Here is a 6,263-nt window from a genome sequence, read left to right on the forward strand (position 1 = left end):
GGTGCTTCAACACCTTTGCTTATAAAAACCTCAACCAAAACGAAGAAACGATTCATTACACTTGTCATTAATAAAAATTATCCATCAATCTGAATATACTGCCTTAGTAATGCAATAAATGTCACAACGGGGAAGAGAAGTTGTCACATATATGTAAATGAGATTTCCCTGCACCGTGTGTTTATTTCAATATTTCAAAATAAACATTCATAAAACATTTAAAAGCATGTTTATATAAACTTTGTGTAACAAAAGTTGTAATAGACAATTAACATTATCCCTTTTCTTAATTGTAACTTGTGTGTCAATGAAATTCAAAATCGATGTTTTTATAATATTTGTATCATTAATGTCTAATTCCGTTCACCTTTAGTCTTCTGTCGCATATTTAAGGCAGTAGATGCAGATTGAGGGGTGATTTTTATGAATGACAGGTGTAATGCACCGTGTCAGTTGAATTGGTTGTAAGGTAAGATGTTGAATGGCCAATCATAGACGAAGAAAATCGCAAAAAACTTTACCGATGAATTTTAAGCAGAAACATCATATAAAAAAGGATTTCCTACAGAAATTTGATTCTGACTGGTGGATTTCCTAGAAGAAATTACGATTTTCTATTAGAGTTACAAGTCCGTTGGGAGTTTTGTTAATATTTAAGTTCCTGTAGGAGTTCTTTTATTCGGGTAAAGATTCCCAATACCCTAAAGGATTATTGTTTTTCCTATAAAAAGAATTATTTTTCCATATGCATTTATTTTTAAAAGGAAATATTTCACCTGACAGGTGAGATATATTAAAACCAATGGTGGCATTGCAATTTTCAATACATGCAAAAATGCCACCTAAGCACTGGCATAATTATCAGGAACGGTGTTTTAAGTACTAAAAAGTCTATAATTTGTTTCCAGCTTTTCCAGCAGTTATTAAGTATCTATTTTTATATGCATGGCAATGTTAGAATAATCCGTTTATCTGATTTCAATTTCATCGAGTTGCTTTGAATTATTCGATGATTTAAGAAATGAAGATAATAATTTTTCTATTGATCGACGTATCAAAGAAAAAATTGACCGGAAAACTTCATCAATGCGCGTAGCGCATTGATGAAAAAGTTTTCCGGTCAATTTTTTCTTTGATACGTCGATCAATAGAAAAATTATTATCTTCATTTCTTATCATTTAATAAAACATTTTCAAATAAAAAAATGTGATGTGTCATTGATCAAAAATGTAAATAATGTAAATGAAGCGGTGCGTATGAATACAAAACAACAACAGCAACAATATTCAAAATGGATCCGCCTCAGCTGATGCAGAGCTATTGAGCTGAATTAAAGGATTAAACACAAATATTGAGTTAAAATCTGAACCGGCTGAATTGAAAACGAAAGGAAAATACATGCGATAGCTTGTGATATTATTCACTGTGCAGAAAAACTCGTAATAAAACTAGTTTTCATGTGAGATCGCTGGAATATGCAACTTGACATAACCATCCAAGGAAAGGCGATCGTGGATGAAAATAGCTGATATGTCGACAGAGAATAGTATGTATAAGCGACTTTTGTAAACGTTGTGGTAACTAGATAGCCAGTGATGTACTTAAATGGTAGGCCTATATTAGCCGCTTGGAATGCGCAGAAGCAGTTGATGCATCACTCATAGCTTTTCTTTACGACGCTTATTCTGATGACCGATCATGTACGTGTGTAAATTTAAAAATTATCGTTACCAAATTTGAACAGCAGTGTTACCTTGAAAGTTTATAGGCCTATATGTTCGTTATAATATTCCTGGAAAAGGAACAGCCAGACTCGCTGTAGGCCTAAATGTTGATTGATCTCAAGCAGACGAAATCGTGAGAAGACGCTTAATTTTCTATTTCGTGAATCAAATAATGTGTTTTGTTTATTTTTGAAGGTTAAACTTTCAATTTTTTATATTCACAAGGTTGCATTTTGTTTGCTGACAATAAAACAGACACAACTTTACTTTTCTTGACAGTGTTTATCTTGGAAATTCCCGTTCTATAAATAGTGTTAGATCAGAACAGTTGAGAAAAGTAGATCCGGCAAAAATTTTATTGATGCAGGTATCAAAGAAATTTTTCGACCAATCAGAAGTGCCGATATCTCATCAAATGAATAAATATTAAATGATGATTATTATTTTTTAGGAAGGTATATTTCTTGTATCTTGTCTAACTGATCTTTAAGAATGACTACATGTTGATACAAAAGCATTATAAAAGTTATGACAATTCAACCTTAATTTTTAAAGAAGGAGAAAGCGATTTCATAAGATTTGTTTTAAAACGGCAAATCATTCCTTGTGATGACCGCAAAGTCACATGAAGATATACTTAAATTTTTCATACTAAACAGTAAATTAAGATGGTCCAGAACAAAAGGTTTCCTATTTTAAAAAAGTTATCAAAAACCTTATAAATTTATCAGAATAATTTGACAATAATCATTGTCTAAAAAACGAATTTAGTCATTGGAAAGGAAAAAAGCAAGTCTTTATCTATCATGTGTCACTGGGTTTCATAAATGTTTATGGATTTTGGGTTTTACCGATATGACATTGGGCGCACGGCGGGTGTGACCGGTCAGCAGAGGAAGCTTACTCCTCCTAGGCACATGATCCTCCCTCTATCTATTTGGAGGTCCGTGTTACTCTGCTTTGAATTTGTATTTCGTTTTATGGATTTTTCAGATGGTTCACGGTTTGTTATTGTCATATTTTCCCTCTCCAGAAAGATTATATGCACTGCTAAGATATAATTTAAGGTTTGATTACATTTTGCATAAAAAATTCTTGTTACTATTATAAAATTTTCAACCTTTAATCATATAAAGGAAAATATTTCTAAATGCATACTGGATAAGTGTTAAATTAGATTTTCTTATCAATTAGTACAGATGTATACCATTTTTTATAATATTTCTGGCAAACAGAAGATCTGTAATTTCTGTTAGAGTTATTTATCTCAACAGAACAGAAAATATCAAACAAGTGTGTTAGCAGATTTTTTTTTATGGCTTAACTTATTTCTTATCATAAATTGAACATTATGAAATTATACAATGGTTCAATGATACACAAAGATGATTGAGCAATAATGAGACAATGATTAATTTTTACTCGAAATAATTCATTGATGTTTACCCCGACGATGATCATGAAAATGGGTATGTAGCATTGATTTGTGTAACCTAATACATATTTAATGTGTGTAAATGATAAAAGCTTCAATGTCAATCGATGGATCATGCACACAATGGTCTACGTCGACTTTTTCAACAGTATATGACGTAGAAAACAATGAAAATGACAAAATGACGGAATCCCATATTATTGGCAAGAGACACTGGAAATAAACAGGATCTGCGGCGGGGGTTCAAGTAAAATACAGCCTTATGCCTGAAGGCAACAGGTTAAACTATCTTTTGTCAAAAGACATCCGCTACAGCGAGCAAATTTTACCCATTTCCATAAAAAACTGCACAATAAAGATAAAGTGGAAAACAACTGCACTATCTAGATAAATTATTTTGTGTAATAAACGTTACCATGAAATTGAAGCTGATAACTTATACTACTTAATAGGTAACATCTTGCAGTTGAAAATGATTTGGAGTTTGATGATCAGTATGCAATATGATTAATTGGTGAACTGGTGGTGACCAAAATAGAGGCAAATAAAACTTATTACAAAATGATCTAAATAACTCGAGTCCTCACTGATAAGTGTCAACTGGTTTTATTTACTCTAGCAACTGATAAAAAAACGTCTACGTAGAGTCTAAAATGTTCCATAACTCTGATGAGATATGAGAAGGGCAACTGTCCGCATTTGGATTTAAAGTCCTGTGCCTTTCCCACTAAAATCGAGAAATCAGCTATAGAATTAAAATACCCATTTTATGCATACAAACAATGACGCATTTTATGCATACCAACACTAGAGGCCTAAGTACATGTAGGTTCTTTGCTCGCTGGGATTTATTTCTAAGGGAATTCAGAATGTGAACCAAGACCATGTTGTCTGTATTTATGATTAATTTTTTAGCTACCACATTGTCCCGCCATAACAAAATTTCCTCAACCATTGGTGATAGCTCCAGGAATGTAATGTCTCTTAGAACTTCAGAAGACCAGGAGTCCTGTCACTCGATTACTGTCCATTGGTTGTTAAAAATTCATCATGCCACATGAACCACAACTTTCGGTGTAAAGGTTAAGATCATCATTGCTGGACCAATTCAGGAAATTGTTTTTTGTTTGCATATTCAACCGGGTTTTCCAACGGAAAAATCCGGTTATTAAAATGGTGAAAATGGCGGGCGGGCGGCTGCCAAAAAAGTACCATCCTTTTACGGATAATGCCTCCTATAGTTTTCAAGATAGGAAGTTGTTTTTTTTGTATCAGATCAATTGTACATATTTTAGAAGTGTGCATATTGCTAGGATCTTGATTTCTGATAATTTATGGAAAAAATACCAGCTTTTGAACTAAATCATTTTTGGGTAATATATTGCATATAGTGTACCCTCATTGTACGGATAACTCCTCCTACAGTTTTCAAAATAGGAAGTTGTTCTTTTGCAGATCAATTGTACATATATCAGAGGTGTGCATATTGCTAGGATTTTGATTTCTGAAAATTTATGGAAAAAATACCAGCTTTTGAACTAAATCATTTTTGGGTAATATATTGCATATAGTGTACCCTCATTGTACGGATAACTCCTCCTACAGTTTTCAAAATAGGAAGTTGTTCTTTTGCAGATCAATTGTACATATATCAGAGGTGTGCATATTGCTAGGATTTTGATTTCTGATAATTTATGAAAAAAATACCAGCTTTTGAACTTAGGCATTTTTGGCAAAATATTGCACATAGGGTACTCCATTTTACTGGATACGATCGGTAGAGTTTATCAATTCAGGGTTGACATGGATAATAGATAAGTTCACATAACCCGCTTTGCTGTCACATTGACAGCTTTTCACTTGTTTCAAAAATTAAATCCATATCTTGGCGTCTTCCCTAACAGGGTCAGTTACTTTAATCATAAAATGAGATTTCCTAATGCCAAATAGTTGCATTATAAAAACGACGACAAAAAGCTCTCCCACCAGGTATGTTTGAGAGGGGTTCTGTCTGATATTGATTAATTGTGATGACTGCAACGCCCAGTAACGTATTCGTTAGTGGTTTTTGTGACAATATAAGCAAGGGTGCTGATAAAGACAATGTCTACTACACGAACTCTTAAAATTGTAGTCATAACATTTGAGGTTTGGCTAATAAGTTTGCTGAGTTAAGGGTTGATTTGACATATAGATGAACCACAGCTCTGCATCTATCAAGTTCCATGATATGGTTGAGTTAGCCGGTATTTTTAAACAGAACTGCTGTCATAATCGAGCCAACTTGCATTGGGATTTCTCCCTGCCCCTAATCTAATACTAGTTTTTTGCATATATTTTAGAATGTCTTGGATGTCTGCTGGGTGTCTTGTTAAATAGCTGCTAGCAAAGACAATGAATGCATCTGTCTATGCTTCAAGAGATGTGATTTTCATCTGGGTTAGTTTTAGGTATCATAACTAACTGACCATCCAGAATGGCGAATTTGTGTTGGTCTGTTTTGTCTGTGTATGGGTTGGACTTTATTATATTAGATAGGTCAATATCACCCTTTACCTACATGATCTTTTCTTTCATAGGTTGTGCCATATGGATGCCGAAGCAATGTGAAACACTAATGAGGGGTGAAGGATTAACAGAGAAAATAGGGGACATATTATAACTAATAGTTGAGGATAGAGTTGAGGTAATGGATATGATAAATCAATTCCACTTGAAACAGTATACCTGTTGTTGTACCAGCCACTGGAACTGCAGATGTATTGTTGTTTTGCTGAATCGAGGGTGAGGCGTTGCTTTTGGCCAGTGCAGACGGTTCCCTTTGGGGCAGTGCAGATGAATATTCTTTGAGATCGCAATACAGACGGTGCACCAGAGGTCCTATTCCTTCCTAGTCTTGATGTGGCTGGACTTGAAGTCGGATATGGAGACGTTGACTTGCGCTTAGACTTTCTAGCCCTCAATATTTTGGCTTGGTTAACAATAAATGTAATGAGAGGATGCCAAAGAAAGAGTTTTTAATTAATTAAGAACGTGTTAGTAGCGTATATAAGCAACAACAACCCCTCCCCCCGGAATTATACTGTTAATGATAAATGGATTA

This window comes from Crassostrea angulata, chromosome 3 (genome assembly GCF_025612915.1).
Source record: "Crassostrea angulata isolate pt1a10 chromosome 3, ASM2561291v2, whole genome shotgun sequence".
NCBI lineage: Eukaryota > Metazoa > Mollusca > Bivalvia > Ostreida > Ostreidae > Magallana > Magallana angulata.